The sequence below is a fragment of the Carcharhinus amblyrhynchos genome, unplaced genomic scaffold, assembly GCF_965287045.1.
Source record: "Carcharhinus amblyrhynchos unplaced genomic scaffold, sCarAmb.v2.hapA scaffold_42, whole genome shotgun sequence".
Taxonomy (NCBI): Eukaryota; Metazoa; Chordata; class Chondrichthyes; order Carcharhiniformes; family Carcharhinidae; genus Carcharhinus; species Carcharhinus amblyrhynchos.
The window spans coordinates 1277807-1297785 of NW_027649783.1; the positions used below are offsets into that span (position 1 = coordinate 1277807).

At 45.3% G+C, this 19979-nt stretch overlaps 7 non-coding genes across 7 annotated transcripts; 2 read left to right on the forward strand and 5 right to left on the reverse strand.

The window, feature by feature from the left end:
- Positions 1–2311: 2311 nt before the first annotated feature.
- On the forward strand, positions 2312–2396 carry trnap-ugg (transfer RNA proline (anticodon UGG)). The gene is given in 2 exon segments: positions 2312–2347; positions 2361–2396. It is a non-coding gene; the product is annotated as a tRNA-Pro (tRNA).
- A 558-nt stretch (positions 2397–2954) lies between these two features.
- Positions 2955–3046, reverse strand: trnar-ucg (transfer RNA arginine (anticodon UCG)). The gene is given in 2 exon segments: positions 2955–2990; positions 3010–3046. It is a non-coding gene; the product is annotated as a tRNA-Arg (tRNA).
- A 3313-nt stretch (positions 3047–6359) lies between these two features.
- On the reverse strand, positions 6360–6442 carry trnas-aga (transfer RNA serine (anticodon AGA)). Its single transcript has one exon. It is a non-coding gene; the product is annotated as a tRNA-Ser (tRNA).
- A 5492-nt stretch (positions 6443–11934) lies between these two features.
- On the reverse strand, positions 11935–12026 carry trnar-ucg (transfer RNA arginine (anticodon UCG)). The gene is given in 2 exon segments: positions 11935–11970; positions 11990–12026. It is a non-coding gene; the product is annotated as a tRNA-Arg (tRNA).
- Positions 12027–14603: 2577 nt separating this feature from the next.
- trnat-agu (transfer RNA threonine (anticodon AGU)) lies at positions 14604–14677 on the forward strand. The gene has a single exon. It is a non-coding gene; the product is annotated as a tRNA-Thr (tRNA).
- Positions 14678–17302: 2625 nt separating this feature from the next.
- On the reverse strand, positions 17303–17384 carry trnas-aga (transfer RNA serine (anticodon AGA)). The gene has a single exon. It is a non-coding gene; the product is annotated as a tRNA-Ser (tRNA).
- A 1939-nt stretch (positions 17385–19323) lies between these two features.
- Positions 19324–19395, reverse strand: trnag-ucc (transfer RNA glycine (anticodon UCC)). Its single transcript has one exon. It is a non-coding gene; the product is annotated as a tRNA-Gly (tRNA).
- Between the last annotated feature and the right edge of the window lie 584 nt (positions 19396–19979).

The window sequence follows — 19979 nt, forward strand, 5'->3', positions numbered from 1 at the left end:
TTGTAAGAGCAGGAAGGTTCACTTCGAGCTGGACAACATTTTGGTGAGGCCACCGCTGGAGGACAGTGTGCAGTTCCGGTCAAATCACTACTGTAAGGATTTGATTGCACTGTGGAGGGTGCAGTGTCCATTTACCAGGGACCAGATCGTAGACTGGGATGGAGAATTTGAGCTATGAAGAGAGATTGGATTGGATCAGATTATTTTATTTAGAGCAGTGAAGGCTGGGAGGAGACCTGATTGAGGTGTATAAGAAACGGACAGGGTGGATAGGAAGCTGCTGCTGCCTCACAGCACCAGGGACCCGGGTTTGATTCCCGGTTTGACTCAGTGTCTGTGTGGAGTCTCCATGTTTCCCCGTGTTTGCGTAGATTTTCTCTGGGTGAGCAAAGATCAAAGAAAATTACAGCACAGAAACAGGCCCTTCGGCCTTCCAAGCCTGCATCGATCATGCTACCCGACTTATCTAAACCCTCCTTCCATTCCGCGACCAGATCCCTCTATTTCCATCTTATTCATGAATTTGTCAATACACCGCTAAGAAGTCACTACCGTATCCATTTCCACTACATCCGTGGCAAAGAGTTCCAGGCACCCACCGCTCCTTCCCTCATACATCTCCTTTAAACCTTGTCCCTCACACCTTAAACCTTTGCCTCCGAGAGACTGATTCTTTCACCCAGGGGGAAAAAAAAAGCTTCTGACTGTCCACTCTGTCCATGCCTCTTGTAATCTTGTGGACTTCTCGCAAGTCGCCCCTCAACCTCCTTCGTTCCAGTGAGGACAAAACAAGTTTCTCGAACCCCTCCTCATAGCTAATGCCATCCTTAGCAGGCAACATCCTAGTAAATCTTTTCTGCACCCTCTCCAAAGCCTCCACGTTCTTCTGGTAGTTTGGCGGACGGAACTGAACACTAAATTCCAAGTGCAGCCTCAGTAAGGTTCTATAAAGCAGCAACATGACTTGCCAATTTTTAAACTCAATGTCTCAGCCGACGAATGCAAGAATGCTATATGCCTCCTTGACTACCTTCTCCACCAGCATTGCCAATTTCAAAGACCTGTGGACCTGTCCACTCAGATCCCTTTGGCTATCAATACTCTTATGGGTTCTGTCATTTACTATGTATTTCCTATCTGTATTAGACATTCCAAAATGAATTAACCCACATTGTCCGGATTAAATACCATCGGCCAGCTCTCTGCCCAAGTCTCCAACTGATTTATATTCTGCTGTATCCTCTGATGGCCCTCATCACTACCCACAAATCCACCATCGTTTGTGTTGTCTGCAAACTTACTAATCAAATCAGTTACATTTTCCGCCAAATAATTTATATATTACAAACAGCAAAGGTCCCAGCACTGAACCCTGAGGAACACCACTTGGCACAGCCCTCTATTCAGAAACAAATCCTTCCAGTGTGATCCTCTGCCTTCTTTGACTCGGTAAGAAGTCTCACAACACCAGGTAAGAGTCCAATCAATTTATTTGATCGTAAACTGACATGCTTCCGGGGTTTGCCCCTTTGTCGGGTGATGACGCAAGGATATTTTAGCCTTGGAGGGAGTGCAGAGGAGGTTTAGTAGGCTGATGCCGCAGTTGAGGGGGTTGAACTATGAGGAGAGGCTGAATAAACTAGGCTTGTACCCGTTAGAGTTTAGAAGAATGAGGGGACATGTCATTGAGACGTATAAGATGATGAATGGGATGGATAGAATAGAGGTGGAGAGGCTCTTCCCGCTCAGAAAGGACAGTAAGACTAAAGGCCACAGCCTCAAGATAAAGTGGGGCGGTTTAGAACGGAGTTGAAGAGGAACTTCTTCACTCAAAGGGTGGTGAATCTCTGGAATTCTCTGCCCGTTGAAGTGGTGGAGGCTGCCTCGCTAGATATATTTAAGACGCGGGTGGATAGGTTTTTGATAGGCAAGGGGATTAAGGGTTATGTGGAGAGGGCGGGAATGTGGAACTGAGACACGACAGGTCAGCCATGATCTTATTGAATGGCGGGGCAGGCTCAAGCGGCTAGGTGGCCTACTCCTGCTCCGATTTCGTATGTTCTTATGTTCTTATGAATGGGCAAACCCCGAAAGCTTGTGGGTTTACGATCAAATAAACCGATTGGACATTAACCTGGTGTTGTGAGACTTCTTACTGTGTTTACCGCAAACCAACGCCGGCATCTCTACATCATGACTTCATCAAAACAGACAGTGAAATGGAACATTGTTCAATAAATCTCTCAGTGGTCAAAAAAATTGCCTAACTTTGGGACACTTTGAAAAGTTCAGGGGAGGTATTGCCGTGGGTGGCTCGTTGGTCTAGGGGTATGATTCTCGCTTTGGGCGCTGTATTAGAATGCGAGAGGTCCCGGGTTCAAATCCCGGACGAGCCCTGCATTTTTTTTTCCTAAAGATAATTCTTTGCAATGAAGGTGGCGACAACGAGTGAAAGACGAAGCAATGTTTACCTCCCGCGAACTCATTGCAGAGAAAATATCTCTGAGAACTCGGAAAGCAACCATACAGTCTGACAGGACTGGGAATCCCAGTCAGATTTTAATTTTTCCATGTATTCCTTTAATTCCGGTGTCCCCAAAGATTAGCGCGGGCCTCTGGATCACCAGCCCAGTGACATCACCTTTCATCCCTGTAATCAGAAACACTTCACTCAGCTCGTTATTAAACCTCTTCCTCCACAGAATTTTATTAAACTATTTGCTACAAAGCCTGTTGCTCCATTCGGGGGCATCAATAATTTATTAAGATCACGCAAAAAAGATAGATTTCTTCGGAGGAGGCTAAAATAATGAGGTGAGAAAATGTAATGGACAAAACAACAAGGAAATACATTCTGAGAAAGCGCCCCGCAATGTTTGCAAGAAAATGCAGACCTTTCAGCTGAAGAAGGAAATCTCAGTTTGCCGGAAGTTTTACCAGATTTCTGCATAAAACGACCGCGACAGGACTCGAACCTGTAATCTTCTGATACCATCATCACCAGGATTACCGAAGCCAAACGCCTTATCCATTAGGCCACGCGGTCAACTTACACAAGAAGAGGGAACATCTCAACACAACATGCAACAATTTACAGACAAAAAAAGTCCTCACGGAGAATCTTTTTTTACACAACAGGGAACACGTTTGCAAGGGAAGGCGATATGTGAACAGAAAAGAAGAAAAATTATTTCCAGAGCCGGAAACACAACAACAGGGCAGCATATTTCACAACAGCAGAAAGAAAAAAAACACTCACCAACATTTGAGACAGTTACCTGGGTAAGATTGGTCTGGAGAGATATTGGCAAAACACGGATAATTGGGAATAACTCCGAGGTAAAAAGACAATGGGCAGCATGAACACTTTGGGCCGAAGGGCCTGTTTCCATGCTGTAACCCTCTATATCATAAGGCACAGCAGGAAATATATTTACAAACACTGAAACACTTTACACAACAACAGTGAACATCTTTGGGAAATAGTTCAAAGCAGGACAGCTGTACAGCAGGAAATATGCTTACAAGAATATATTTGCAACAGGAAACTAATTTAACATGTGAGTGATCAATTCCGGGTCCTGCTGGTTTCCCGGAACCTTTGTCTGTCGTCACTCATTTACAAACAGTCGCTTTTGCTGCTTTTGTGCGTGTCTTTTCTGTCCATTGCATTCTTGGTGTTCTGCAGTGGAATTGTGTGGCCAGACTGAAGCTCCCTCACACTCGTGCTGGAGTTAAACAACAATGTGGAAGTGAATATCTGAATGGCTACATTGATAGGCAGCAGCGGGGAGCTGGATTTACCAGAGCAAAGTGACGCCGCGGAATTGTGCTGGACTGATCATTCAGAGGTTGATGCATCGAAACCATTCTCTGCTATTTTCTGTTAAGGATGATAACAAAACGACTTGACAACAATTCTGCAACATTTCCGTGGAATATACAAGCATTTGCATTGGCTCCGCTTTTCTGTTTTCACCCTCAAACTGCAGTAAATCACATTGATCTGCACACAAGCTGTAGATACTGTGAACATGCACCAGGATATATTAGTGACCGAGATCATGGTGTGCAGGGCACAATTTCAGAATTTGTGGATGATGTGAAAGTTGGGAGCATTGTGAACTCTGAGGAGGATAGTGTAAAACTGTAAAAAGGACAGAGACAAGTTGACGGAATGAGTGGACAAGTTGCAGCTGAAATTCAAAGCTGAGAATTGTGAAGTGATTCATTCTGGTAGGAAGATTATAGAGAGACAATGAAAAGTAAAAGGGCCGGGTTCAATTCTGGCCTTCAGTGACTGTGTGTATTTTCCACATTTTCTCGACGCCCACTTGGCTTTCCTCCGGGTGCTCTGGTTGCCCCCACACTCCATTGATAGGGGAGATGGACTTACCATGCTAAATTTCCCCGAATGTCTCCCAGTATGTTTAGATTAGGAGGATTAACAGGGTAAATATGTGAGGTTGTGTGGATAGGTCAGAGAATCAATGCACACGCAATGGGCCGAATGGCCACATTCTGCACTGTAGGGTAGATAGAGGTTTTCATATTCCAGTCAAGAGTTCATCAAGAACCAGGGGAAAATATTCAAGATAAGTATCAAAACTGCAGCGATTCAGTGCCTAATGTACATATCTTTGGAAACTAAAGCAACATTTAACATGGCCAATCCACCTCACCTGCACATGTTTCAACCAGGGAGCAAACCAGGGAACCCAGAGGAAACCCACGGGGGAGAATGTGCAAAATCAGCAAAAGTCAGAACCAAAGTCAGGTCTCGGGGCTGTGAGGCGGGGGAGCGGGATTAGATAGAATGTTGTTTCAGTAACACCAAATGGGCTGTTACTGCATTGTAAAGATTCTGTGGTTTATGAGTCTATAGTATAACCCTATTGAATGGAGCAGCAGGCTTGAGGGACCATGTGATCCACTTCTGATCCGATTTATTTTGCTGCTGTGTCCAGGAAGCTGCTAACTGATTTCTCATCATTAAAACAGAATTTACTCCAAATATATAAATGCATCAACCCTGTGCTCAGTGACAAACACTGACTCGTGGTTAAGCAATGTCTCAGTTTGAATATTCTTATCCGTGTTTCCAAATCCCTCCATGTCCTCAGCTCTTCCTGCCTTTCGTCATCTCCAGCCGAACAATCCTCTGAGATATCTCAACTCCACTGATTCTGCCCTCGTGATAAGAAGTCTCACAACACCAGGTTAAAGTCCAACAGATATATTTGTTAGCAAAACCAGTAGCTTTCGGAGCGCTGCTCCTTTATCGCCTTACCTGATGTTTTTCTGAGAACTGAGACTCCAGCTTCTGTTTCTCCAAGAGAATCTCTCTGGATAAAGCCGGAATTTACAAGGATTTCTGTCACTGAGACATTATCTGGCGGTCTGTGTCTCACTGCTCTAACTCACTCTATCCCTCCATCCCCTCTCATCAACTCTATATGAAGGCGGGATCTTGTTGTTTAGTGACTGTGTGCACACAATCTGTATCTACATCTGATCAAATAGAATTCAGCTTGTGAACAATATCACCATTTCAACCAGCTCTGGGTTAACCCAGGCACGGCTCTGATTGGCTGCAGCCCCCTGAATCTGGGGAACAGACACTGTGAGCATCGCCGGCCTCAGAGGCTTTCACAGTTACTGAGCTGGGAAACTCCAACTAATCCCCGAGAATCCACAGCACAGAGCGAGAGGAGAGGAAAACCTGTCCTGGGAGCTGTCAATCTGAGACACAGTTTGACCTGTCAATGTGCAGATGTGAAGCTGCTCCTTCCATTCCCAATCTGCTATAACCAGGAGTTCCTAACGCCCAATAATGGCCAGCTTGCAGCAATGTGTTTGAATGAACACGATGTCATATCATCCAAGCAGCATTTTGAAATGATCATTCAGTGTATTCTGATGAAATTTATTTCTTATGTTCAGTGTATCATTCCATAAGAATCTTTCTCTGAAATGAGACCTTGTTTTGTCCTTGCGCTCCTGATGCTGTTGTTTTTCAATCTGCTCACATTCTGATTTCCCTCATGGAAAAACAGTAAAAAGTCTGACAACACCAGGTTTTAGTCCAACCTATTTATTTGATAATATACTCGCAAGCTTACCCACATCATGACTACTATCGATTCCCTCATGGAACCAGAGAAAGGGAACAGCACTGAATCATTCGGCTTATCTTGTCCATGCCAGCCCGAGGGCACCCAGGTGTCCTCTTCAAGCTCACCTTCCTGCACTCGGCCCGGGGCTATGGAGCTGAAAGCATGATGGTGATCCACATACTTTGCACCAAAATACCAGAAGGAGCTCCGGCTCAGCCGGAAGCAAACAGTTTCCAAGATAATCGCCGCGAGCAGGACTCGAACCTGCGCGCGGAAACTCCGTTGAATTTTCTAATCCAACGCCTTAACCACTCGGCCACCGCAGCTCCGCAATTTGCTGTGCTGATAGAATTACCTCAGTAGCGTTCATACTGACTTCATCAGGCACCGTTATTGTACAGAGCTCAGTGTGTGAGCTGAAATTTGTTCCTCTACTTTTGTATCTTTGTCTCTGACGGAGAACTCACTTACTAGGCCAAAGACATGTTTTTGTAGCTCAGTAATGTTTCATTAGAAACGAATTAGGGAATAGGTCCCCTCAGGGACAGACGAGGGGAATTGTGCTGAGAGCCAGGGGGAATGGGGGAGATCCTGAATGAATACTTTGCGTCAGTATTCACGAAGGGGAGGGGGTTGATGTCTGGCCCGGTCATCGAGGGAGCGGTATGTGAGAAACGGTCAGATACTCACTTTATGATTCCCCCCCTTGAATCAAATACACGGATGAGTTCAGCTAACTGTCGGTTTATTCGATCTTGCAAGAAAGGGTGCCGTCCCGTGGGTACACACACCTTGCTTTACACAATCATAGTTTATATACATTTTTCTAGATAACAATAGGACAGCCCTCCTTTCTTTATTGGTTACCACTTCTTAATCTCTTTACTGAGTGATCTCCTCCCTTGTTGACATCCCATTAACTCTAATCCAATCACCCCTTTTAAGGCTTAAATCGTTTTACCTCTCATCAATTCAGCTAACTCTTTTTCATTGTCCCGTAAATTGCTTACACATTTATTTTATATGGTGTAAATCTCTTTTAGGCTATGCTGAAGACCCCGGGCGCCTGCCAGTCTCATGTTTTTTTTCTTCTTTTTCTGCGTGTTTCATCATCTGCTGGTCTTAGCGTTTAACCCCTCAGGTTACACTAACGGTTCTGTCATGGTTTCCGCCCCAGATGGCTTGACTCAAAAATTACACTACCGCTACCATCCCTCACAGGTAGACCAATTGAAAGATCTATCGATTACGAGGGAAGAAGTGTTTAGGTAGCATTAAAACCGATAAATCTCCGGGGCCCGATTGCATTTATCCTAGGCTGCTTAGGGAGGCGAGGGATGAGATTGCTGGGCCTCTGACGCGAATCTTTGTCTCTTCTTTGGACACAGGTGAGGTCCCTGAGGACTGGAGGATAGCGAACGTGGTACCGTTGTTTAAAAAGGGTAGGAGGGATAGCCCGGGTAACTATAGGCCAGTGAGTTTAACGTCAGTGGTGGGCAAGTTGATGGAAAGGATTCTTAGGGATAGGATGTATGAGCATTTAGAGCGTTGTGATCTGATTAGGGATACGCAGCATGGCTTTGTAAAGGGGAAGTCTTGCCTTACAAATCTGGTAGAATTTTTTGAGGAGGTGACAAAAACGGTCGACAAAGGACGAGCCGTTGATGTCGTCGAGATGGATTTCAGTAAGGCGTTTGACAAAGTCCCTCATGGTAGGTTGGTAGAGAAGATTAAAGCTCATGGGAGACGTGGCCAGGTATCTAGATGGCTAGAGAACTGGCTTGCAAAGAGGGGTCAGAGAGTAGTAGTGGAAGGGTCCTTTTCTAGCTGGAGGTCTGTCACTAGTGGTGTGTCGCAGGGCTCAGTACTGGGACCTCTTCTCTTTGTAGTGTGTATAAATGATTTGGAAGAGGGAGGAGGTGGTGTGATCAGCAAATTTGCTGATGACACCAAGATGGCTGGATTGGCGGGCAGTGAGGAGCGGGATATTGACAGGCTGGTGTATTGGGCAGATACATGGAGTTTAATCGAGGTAAATGTGAAGTGATGCATTTTGGCCTGAATAATGTAGGGGGGAGTTATATGATAAAGGGTAAGGCCGTAAGGAGTGTAGAATCGCAACGAGACCTGGGGGTGGAAGTGCACATGTCTTTGAAGGTGGCAGTGCAAGTGGAGAGTGTGGTGAAGAAAGCCTATGGTATGTTAGTCTTTATATGAAGGGGTATAGAATATAAGAGCTGGAGTCTAATGTTGCAGTTGTACGGAACGTTGGTTAGGCCGCATTTAGAGTAATGCGTCCAGTTCTGGTCGCCTTACTACCGGAAGGACGTGGAGACTGTGGAGAGTCTCCACGTCAGAATACTCTGGAGTGAGTGCAGAGGAGGTTTACCAGGATGTTGCCTGGTATGGAAGGACTGGGGTATGAGGAACGTTTGAATAAATTGGGGCTCTTTTCCCTTGAAAGACGCCAACTGAGGGGGGATCTCATAGAGGTATATAAGATTATGAAGGGTATAGATAGAGTAAACAGTGGTAAGCTATTTCCTATAATAGAGACACATAGGACCAGGGGCCATTGAGGGAGGAGAGGTATAACACAGATAATAGAGGGAGGTTTTTCACACAGAGGGTAGTGGGGGTATGGAATGCTCTGCCAAGTAAGGTGGTGGAGGCAAACACGCTAGAGTCATTTAAGAGTAACTTAGACAGGCACATGAGTGGGTTGGAGATGGGTGGATATAGGAGATTGTTTTAAACAAGGGTCATTAGCATTGGGGCGTCCCTGGTAAGGTAAATGGATATGGTACAAAAACATTTTTTTTTCTTTTCATTCACAGGTTTTAAGTCGGTCCGCCTTGTGTCCAACGAGGGGCATACACGCGATGGGTCGTACTGGGACTGCTCTTGGTTGTTCGAGATTGGCCTAGTGCTTCATGTTGTTAGTGTGTGCCTAAACTGGACAAGATACTGGGCAAGACGACAGCTCAGTGACTATCACTGATTGCTGTGCAGACACATGGATTTGGGGTGGTGTCTGTGGGAGTTTGCGCATTCTCCCCGTGCTTGCGTGGGTTTTCTCCGGGTGCTCCGGTTTCCTCCCACACCCCAAAGATGTGCTGTTAGGCTGATTGGCAGGAATAAATTGTCCCTAAATTAGTTTCCCTCAAGGTGGATGGCCATAAAAACAATAGATAGGGGTCATGGGTGGAGAGGGGGACTGATGGTGTTGCGATGGCGGCGCGGGCTCGTTGGGCCGAAGGGCCTGTTTCCCGGGTTGTTTTTGTTCTTTGTTCTTTATAAAAAAAGAAAAAAGAAAAATCTCTATTGTCTTTCATTATAGTCAAAAGTTGCGTTCACCCTGTTTTTGTCCACTCGGTTGAAAACACAGGAGGAAGTGGATAAAGTTATAAATAAATTACCAATGCGATGGCTGGGAATAGAACGCGGGTCAACTGCTTGGGAAGTAGCTATACTCACCACTATACCACCATCGCTCAGGAAGATCAACAACCGTTATTTTAATCACTTATAATTACGGAACTACCTCCGTTGCTGATGTTACCGGACATCAGGTCTGTCCATCGGACAGTTTGTAAACTGAACTTGGCTTCTCTCGTTTTTCGGGACAGTTTGAAGTCACCTTTTTACTATTGTTTCTGACTGAGAATTCATTGATTAGTTTTCAGGCACCTTTTTTTCATTTAAACAAATTTTCCACTGACAACAATTTCAAACTAGATTTTCCATTAGACACAGATGGATCATGAAAATATTTATATGAATGTTATTTAAGCAGACCCCCTCCCCTCCCGCTCCCCTCCCCTCCCTCTCCCCTCCCCTCGCCAGTTCTCAGCCAGACACTGGCTGATGACAAGTTTATTTTACTTTTGACAGAAAATAAATCCCTGGCCCATGATCTGCTTTTCTCCTGTTCTCAGGCACATTCACTTTCAACAACGGCGCAATAACTGATTTGAAGAGTCAGAGTCAGACTGCAGTCACCTCGTTTCTCTCGCCATCCCTTTATCTCAGAGTCACCTTACACCATATCCTGCAGCCTGATTTGGCCAAGTTGAGCGAATGGCTCAATGATTGGCAGATGCAGTATATTTTGAATAAATGTGAAGTGATCCAATTCGTTAGCAAACACGGGAAGACAGATTATGGTCTGAATGGTCATAAGTTAGGAGAAGAGAATGTGCAACCAGAACAGAGTGTCCTCATGCACCAGTCACTGAAGGGAAACATGCCGCTGTAGCAGGCAGTAAAAAATGCAAATGGCATGGTGGCCTTCATAGCGAGAGGCTTCGAGTACAGGAGCAGGGATGTCTTGATGCAATTATGCAGGGTCTTGGTGAGGCCACAGCTGCAGTTTTGTCTTCTTATCTGAGGAAGGATGTTCTTTGGACTGTGGGTGAAAACCCATGCAAACATTGGGAGAACATGCAAACTCCACACAGGTAGTGACCCAACCCACGAATCGAATCCAGGTCTCTGGAGCTGTGAAGCAGCAATGCTAACCATTGTGTTACCGTGCCGAGTCAAACTTATCCAACTGTGTTTGGTGTCTGTGAGATCTCGGAGTCTCTCTTGTGTAAAATAAAACGATTTTCCAATCACAAAGTTCCCACTAATCCCCCCGCTGAGCCCCAAAGTTAGATTTCAAGGCACTGTTTCATTAAATTCAAGATTTGAGTTGAAAGTTAGAGAACATGTCAGCTACCCCGTGTCTGCATATCTTACCTCCAATCCTCATTCTGTGTCACTGAATCCGCTACTAGTAATTAATGCAAGATAAAATATAGAAATGAAGCATATCTTCTCTGATTTGATGCATTAAAGAGCGCGGTAAAGTGGTACAGTAATTCGCACTGCTGTCCATGTTTGATTCGGGCCTTGGGTGACTGCATGGAGTTTGTACGTCCTCCTCGTGTCTGCGTGGGTTCCCTCTGGGTGCTCCAGTTTCCTCCCTCACTCCAAAGACTGGCTAGGTGCATTGGCCATGCTAAATTGGTCCTTAGGTTCCAGGATGTGGAGGTTCGGGGGATTAGCCATGGTAAAATTGCGCAAAATATGTTCTTTTAGAGAATCGGTTCAGACTCCTTGGGCTGACTGGTTTCCTTCTGCAATGCAGGGATTCTCTGCATACACAGTGTCTCCATTTATGAAACCAAGAATCCCGTCCGTTTTCCTAACGACTCTTTCAAAATTTCCCCTCACCTTCAAATATCTCTCTGAACCTCAGCTCCCTCTGAGCCTAACCAGGTAAGGAGGGCAAACGTCTTCATCTAATGTGCACCGATGAACCAGATCATATTTTACTCCAATTGACAGTAGTTCCAAGGCCACCATTACTGAGACTAGCTTTCAATTCCAGATTGACTTCATCAATGAATTGAAATTCCACCAGCTGCCGCAGTGGGATTTACTCCGTGTTCCCAAATACTAGTGCGGGTCTCCGGATTACCAGCCCAGTGACATCACCTTTCATCCCTGAAAACAGAAACAGTTCATTCAGCTCATTATTAAACCCCTTCCTGAGGAGATTAGAATTCCCTCCACAGAATTCTATTGAACAGATTGCATCAAAGCCTGTTGCTCCATTCGGGAGCATCAACAATTTATTAAGATCGCAAAGAAAAGATTGATTTCTTGGGACGAGATTAAAATAATGAGATTAGAAAATTGAATGAACAAAACAACAAGGAAATACATTCTGAGAAAGATCCCTGCAATGTTAGCAAGAAAATGCAGAGCTTTCAGCTGTAGAAGGACATCCCGTTTTGTTTTGGAACTACGACCAGATTTCTGCATAAAACGACCGCGACAGGACTCGAACCTGCAACCTTCTGATACCATCACTGTTATATTAACCGAAGTCAGACGCCTTATCCATTAGGCCACGCGGTCGATACACATTACTGCCTACCGAATGTCAGTACCGTGTGAATATCTGCCGTGGTTATATTAATTGTCAGTTCTATTTTTGGATGTTTCCCTGATTCCCAGATGCCACAAACTGAAGGGGAATCCCCAGTGTTTGTAACCGGCAGAAAACTGAAGATCATTTCCAACATTCTTGGCTGCCTGTCTGTGTGGAGTTTGCACGGTCCCCCCGTGTGTGTGTGTTTACTTCGGGTGTTCAGGTTTCCTCCCATCTTCAATGAAGTGCAGATTAGGCGGATTGGCCAGGCTAAATTCCCCCTTATTGTCAGGGGGATTAGTAGGGTAATTAGGTGGGGTTACAGAGAGGGATTCTCTGTCGGAGAGTTGGTGCAGAATGGTCGGTGCGGCCTCATTCCGCACTGTGGGGATCCTCTGCCTCCTACACATCCAGTCTTCAATCTTCAATGCCAGTCCCTGAATCCTTCTGCCAGCAACTAATGCAGCAACTTCCCCCTGTGTACCTTAGTTCAATATGTTATTTATTTTACACGTCTCTTACATCACCACTCAATCCCGTTAGCTGCACAGAGATAAAATCCGAATTATCCAGTCAAACCTTTGAGCTAAAATCCATCATCGACCGATCCAAAGCAGTAAATCTCATCTTCACCCACGTCAGGACTGTCCCACACTTTCTAAAGTGTGATTACGGGGTCTGGGTACAATCCTAAAACAGCCGGAGATAATCAGAGCTTTATAAAGATTGAGCAGAACTTTCCAGTTTTTATACTCAGTATCTCCAGTTCTGAAGCCAAGCATCCAATCCGCCTTACTGACGACTCTCTTAAAATCGCCTCTCTCCTTTAAAGATCTCTCTGAACCTCAGCTCCCTCTGAGCCTGCACACTGTTAAAACTGGACCATTCAGTTTCTGTTGCCTCTCCCCATCTCTTCTGTCCAAATGCAGCACTGTTCCTGAGTGTGGGATTAATAATATGTCTCTACTACAATATCAGTGAGAGCTGAGACTGCAGCTTCTGTTTCTCCAAGAGAATCTTTCTGGATAAAGCCGGAATTTACAAGGATTTCTGTAACTGATATATTATCTGATAAATTATCACCGCCCTCACTCACTCTATCGGTGTCTATCCCTCCACCCCCACTCAGTAACTGTATAGGAAGGGGGAATATTGTTGGATAATGACTGACTGCAGACAATCTGTATCTTCTGTTGATCAAATAGAGAGGGAGAGAGATTCTCACAGTCTCTTTGTGAGTATGGATTAACCTTTTATATGCCCTCACAAACACAGTAATCTTCTTGCTTTTGTCAATTCCTAAGAAGTACTTGCACCTCTGAGACCCTGGTGGGCGGTTGAAGGGTGGGGTGAGGTTTGAAGGCGATGCCGCAGGGTGCTGAATGTGAGACCAGCCGATTTTAAAGCATGTGTGTAGGAAAGTGAAGAGTGAACTTGTCCGTTTGAAGATCACAGAAAAGCTGTGTCTGGAGCTTGGCCCGAGAGACAAGTTTTGTGTTGTCAGTAAATGAACTCCTGTAATGAAGACACAAAATCAGAAAGAGGAAATGCTGGAAATATTCAGCAGCTCCGAAAGCAGCTGTGGAGAGATATTCCTGTCGCCAGGATGTAACTCTCCAATCGGATACTTCACATTGCTCAGATCTGACACTCTCAACACCTTCCTGTAAGGAACAGGAAGGGCGGGAATTGGGTCTTTGTTGATTTGAGCAAACAGAGCAATGCAGCAATGAGAAGCTCCTCACCCCCCGGCGGCTTGGGGAAGGATGGGACTCAGATACAGGCCTCTGGCTGGGGTTCAAAAATGGGGAAAAAACGCATCGAGTTTGAAATGTAAATGCCACAAAAATGGAATTCAATTCGATTTCTGCACAGATTTTGCACTTTGGGTCAAGTAGTCAGGATCACTGATCTGCCTGAGGTGCTCTGATTCGGTTACAGTCTTCTCTACAGCCCTCGGTTCAAATCCCAATTCTGATGCTGATTTTTTTTTTCTCCTTCGCGAGGAACCATCCAAACCCAAGAAATCTCTCAGCACAAGGGGCTGATGCAGAGGAACAATGACCACCTGTAAGTTCCACTCCGAGACACACATCATCCGGACTTGGAAACATATCACCGTTCCCATGGCTGGCTCACAATCCCGGAACTCCCTCCCTAACAGCAGTCTATGTGTACATACACCACATGGACTGCAGTGTCTCCAGAATGAATTCATCGCCAATTACCCAAAGACAATTAATTTGGACAATAAATGCTTCCCGGGCCAGAGACACACATACCCCGTATGAATAAAGTATTTTCTTTTTTAAATCAATTCGTGCGACAGAAGGAGCACAGCTGCCTTCAGAGCAGAAAACTGTGTGTGTGAATCACATCTCTATTTTTACACCAAATGTGTGTCTGAAAACAGTAAGTGGACCCAGCTCACGTTTAACCGTTCAGTATTTAGTCGCATTGTTCACAGGTACCTTCCAATTCTGGCAGTATCTCCTTTTTCACAAATACCACCAGATCTGGAACGTATTTCCAGCGTTTCGCTGAACCCATCCATAGCAGTGACAGGCTCTGTGGCTTAGTTGGTTAAAGCGCCTGCCTAGTAAGCAGGAGATCCTGGGTTAAATTCCCAGCGGAGCCTTGGTTCTTTTTCACTGGTGTTTGCAATTGTGCCCGTCGCAAGATCCAGTTTTGCCTTTCCCTTCACAGTGGATAATCTCCAAAGATGGAAACATTTCGAGACTCCCCACAAATATCTCGACTATTTGTTGAGATGATCCAGGTATTTTCATCATCTTGCAGTTAAAGAGAAAACATCTGTAATAAACCCAATGCTGTTCATCAAACACAGATTTCCATTATTTTCTCAGGGAATTCCGAACACAGTCAAATGGCTTAAATCGTTCCATGTGTCTAAGCAGTCTCTCACGCTGCTACTGTGTGTTTTTCTCTGTCTATTGTAATCTCGGTGTGATGCAGTGATACCTCCTCACACTGGTGTTCCGATTAAACGATACAGGAGTGAAAATCTGCCTGACTACATTCATTGGGAGCAAGTCAAGCCTTTGCCGTAGCAGGCTGGTGCAGCAGAAGCGTGCTGGGCCTATAACCCAGAGATCGATGGATCGAAAGCGTTCTCTGCTACTCCTGTTCACGGTGATGATGAAACAACTTAACGGTAACTGTGAAGCAGTCGTGACTTTTACCTGGAGTACATAAACTGTTATTTGGCTTCCCTTTTCCCCAAAAACTGTTCTCGGACCCTTGCTGTTTGTCATTTTCATAAATGACATGAATGAGGAAGTGGAGGGATGGGTTAGTAAGTTCGCCGACGATACGGAGGTTGGTGGTGTTGTGGATAGTCTGGAGGGATGTCAGAAGTTGCAGCGGGACATAGATAGGATGCAAGACTGGGCGGAGAAGTGGCAGATGGACTTCAACACGGATAAATATGTAGTGGTCCATTTTGGCAAGGCCAATGGGATGCAGGAGTACAATATCAAGGGTAGGAGTCTTGGCTGAGTTGAAGAGCAGAAGGATCTTGGGGTCCGGGTCCACAGGACTCTTAAATCGGCCTGGCAGGTGGAGGATGTGGTCAAGAAGGCGTATGGTGCACTGGCCTTCATCAATCAAGGGATTGAGTTTAGGAGTCGGGAGGTAATGCTGCAACTTTATAAGACCCTTGTCAGGCCCCACTTGGAGTACTGTGCGCAGTTCGGGTCGCCTCACTACAGAAAGGATGTGGAAGCTATTGAGAGGGTGCAGAGGAGATTTACAAGGATGTTGCCTGGATTGGGAGGCATGCCTTATGAAGATAGGTTGAGGGAGCCAGGTCTCTTCTCCCTGGAGAGACAAAGGTTGCGAGGCGACCTGATAGACGTTTATAAAATGCTGAGAGGAATAGATAGGGTGGATTCTCGTGGGCTATTTCCCAGGACTGAAATGGTCGCTACGAGCGGACACAGGTTTAAGGTGCTGGGGAGCAGGTACAGAGGAGATGCTGGGGGAAAGTTTTTCTCTCAGAGGGTGGAGAGTGAGTGGAATCGGCTGCCGGCGGCGGTGGTAGAGGCGAACTCGCTGGGGTATTTTAAATGACTTCTGGATGAGTATACGGGATCTAATATGATTGGAAGTTAAAGATAGTTCTTTGGCTTGGTCGATGTTGATGTGATTTGCGCAACTTGTGGGCCGAAGGGCCTGTTTGTGCTGCAGTGTTCTATGTTCTATATATAAAACCTCGATCTGTACTAAATGGATTTTATATGCAACCGGAGTATTACACCAGAAGAGGGAACATCTTAATACAACACGCAACAATTTACAGACAAAAAAAATCCTCACGGAGAATCTCTTTTACACAACAGGGAACAAGTTTGCAACAGAACGGGGCATATTAATAGAACAGATTTGTGACTCACTGCTCTAACTCACTCTATCCCTCCATCCCCCCTCATCAACTCTATATGAAGGTGGGATCTTGTTGTTTAGTGACTGAGTGCACACAATCTGTATCTACATCTGATCAAATAGAATTCAGCTTGTGAACAATATCATCATTTGAACCAGTTCTGGGTTAACCCAGGCACAGCTCTGATTGGCTGCAGCCCCCTGAATCTGGGGAACAGACACTGTGAGCATCGCCGGCCTCAGAGGCTTTCACAGTTACTGAGCTGGGAAACTCCAACTAATCCCCGAGAATCCACAGCACAGAGCGAGAGGAGAGGAAAACCTGTCCTGGGAGCTGTCAATCTGAGACACAGTTTGACCTGTCAATGTGCAGATGTGAAGCTGCTCCTTCCATTCCCAATCTGCTATAACCAGGAGTTCCGAACGCCCAATAATGACCAGCTTGCAGCAATGTGTTTGAATGAACACGATGTCATATCATCCAAGCAGCATTTTGAAATGATCATTCAGTGTATTCTGATGAAATTTATTTCTTATGTTCTGTGCGTCATTCCATAAGAATCTTCCTCTGAAATGAGACCTTGTTTTGTCCTTGCGCTCCTGATGCTGTTGTTTTTCAATCTGCTCACATTATGATTTCCCTCATGGAACCAGAGAAAGGGAACAGCACTGAATCATTCGGCTTATCTTGTCCATGTCAGCCCGACGGCACCCAGGTGTCCTCTTCAAGCTCACCTTCCTGCACTCAGCCCGGAGCCATGGAGCTGAAAGCATGATGGTGATCCACATACTTGGCACCAAAATACCAGAAGGAGTTCTGGCTCTGGGGCTGCCGGAAGCAAACAGTTGCAATGATAATCGCTGCGAGCAGGACTCGAACCTGCGCGGGGAAACCCCATTGGATTTCTAATCCAAAGCCTTAACCACTCGGCCATCGCAACTCCACGAGCTCTCAGGCAAATAATCACCTCAGTAGCGTTCATACTAACTTCATCAGGCACCGTTATTGTACAGAGCTCAGTGTGTGAGCTGAAATTTGTTCCTTTACTTTTGTATCTTTGTCTCTGACGGAGAACTCACTTACTGGGTCAGAGACTTGTTTTTGTATCTCAGTAATTTTTCATTACAAACAAATTAGTTCCGAATAAAAATAGAAAGACAAATCTCTATTGTATTTCATTATCGTAAAATGTTACGCTCGCCCTGGTTTTGTCCACTCGGTTGAAAACACAGGAGGAAGTGGATAAAGTTCGCAGCAAATTGCTACTGCGATGGCCGGGAATCAAACGCGGAGTTAGCTGCTTGGAAGGCAGCTATGCTCACCACTATACAACCATCGCTCACTACGCTTAAGCAGCCCTTATTTTAAGAACAAAGAACAAAAACAGCCCCGGAAACAGGCCCTTCGGCCCAACGAGCCCGCGCCGCCATTTTAATACTACCAGTTCCCCCCGTCCACCCATGACCCCTATCTATTGTTTTTATAACCATCCACATTGAGGGAAACTAATTTAGGGACAATTTATTACTTCCAATCAGCCTAACAGCACATTTTCGGGTGTGGGAGGAAACCGGAGCACCCGGAGAAAACCCACGCAAGCACGGGGAGAATGCGCCAACTCCCGCAGACACCGGCCCAAATCCATGTGTCTGCACAGCAATCAGTGATAGTCACTGAGCTGTCGTCTTGCCCAGTATCTGGTCCAGTTTAAGCACACACTAACGACATGAAGCACTGGGCCAATCTCGAACATTCAAGATCAGCTCAAGTACAACCCATCACGTGTATGCCCCTCGTTGGACAACAAGGCGGACCGACTTAAACCTGTGAATGAAAAGAGAAAAAACATTATTTTCAGACCATATCCTTTTACATTACCAGGGACGTCCCAATGCTAATGAACCTTATTTAAAACAATCTCCTACACCCTCCCATTTCCAACCCACTGCTGTGCCTGTCTCAGTTACTCTTAAACAACTCCAGCGTGCCTGCCTCCACTACCTTACTTGGCAGAGCATTCCATATCCCCACTACCCTCTGTGTGAAAAACCTCCCTCTAATATCCGTGGAATCAGTTCTAATTACGGAACTACCTCCGTTGCTGATTTCATCAGACACCAGGTCTGTCCATGGGACTGTTTGCAAACTGAACTTGGCTTGTCTCGTTTTTCTGGACAGTTTAAGGCCACCTTTTTACTATTCTTTCTAACTGAGAATTCATTGATTTGTTTTTGCTCATGGAACACGTTATGATTTTGCTCATGGAACCATCGAAAGAACCAAAGTGACAGCACCGAAGGAAGCCGTTCGGCCCATCTTGTCCATACCAGCCCGAGGATATCCAGCTGTCCTTTCCAAACTCAGCTGCCTGCACCTGGCCCAGAACCATGCAGCTGAATGCATGATGGAGATCCAAATACTTCATAGCAAAAACTCCCCAGGATGGCTGCCTGAAGCAAACATTCCCAACCATAAGCGCTATGAGCAGTGTTGGAATCTGCGTGGGGAAACCCCATTGGATTTCAAATCCAGCGCCTCAACCACTCAGCCATCGCAGCTGCTTATTTACCAGAATAACGTATCCACCTCAGTAATGTGCAGATATTAACTTCATCAGGAACCAGGATTGTGCAGAGCACAGAGTGTGAGCTGAAATTTGTTCCTCAACTTATATTTTGTATCTCTGTCTCTGAATTCATTTATTAGGTCGGAGACTTGTTTTTTTTTATTAAATATTTTTCCATTGAAATCTAATTACGTCGGAAGAGAAAATGGGGAAAAAAAACCTCTATTACTGTCGAATATTGTGTTCACCCTGTGTTTGTTCACTCCGTTTAAAGTCCAAGAGGCCGCGGGTAAGATTCTAAATTAATTATCTATGCGATGGCCGGGAATCGAACCCGGGTCAACTGCTTGGAAGGCAGCTATGCTCACCACTATACCACCATCGCTCACGCAGCACATGGCCTTGATATTTGTGTTAGTTTTAATTGCGGAGCTTCCTCAGTTGCTGATTTTATCAGGCACCAGGAAAGCCCAGAGCGCAGTTTGGACAGAATTCTATTGAATAGATTGTATCAAAGCCTGTTGCTCCATTCGGGAGCATCAACAATTTATTAAGATCTCAAAGATAAGATTGATTTCTGGGGCGGAGGATAAAATACTGAGATTAGAAAATTGAATGAACAAAACAACAAGGAAATACATTCTGAGAAAGAGCCCTGCAATGTTTGCAAGAAAACGCAGAGCTTTCAACTGAAGAAGGACATTTCGTTTTTTTGGGAACTTCAACCAGATTTCTGCATAAAACGACCGCGACAGGACTCGAACCTGCATCTTCAGCTACCTTCACTATCCGAAGTCAGACGCCTTATCCATTAGGCCACGCGGTCGACACGTAAGTACACCGTCCGAATGTCAGTACCATGTGAATACCTACCGAGGTTATATTTATTCTCAGTTCTATTTTTGGATGTTTTACTGATTCCCAGATGCCACAAACTGAAGGGGAATCCCCAGTGTTTGTAACCGGTAG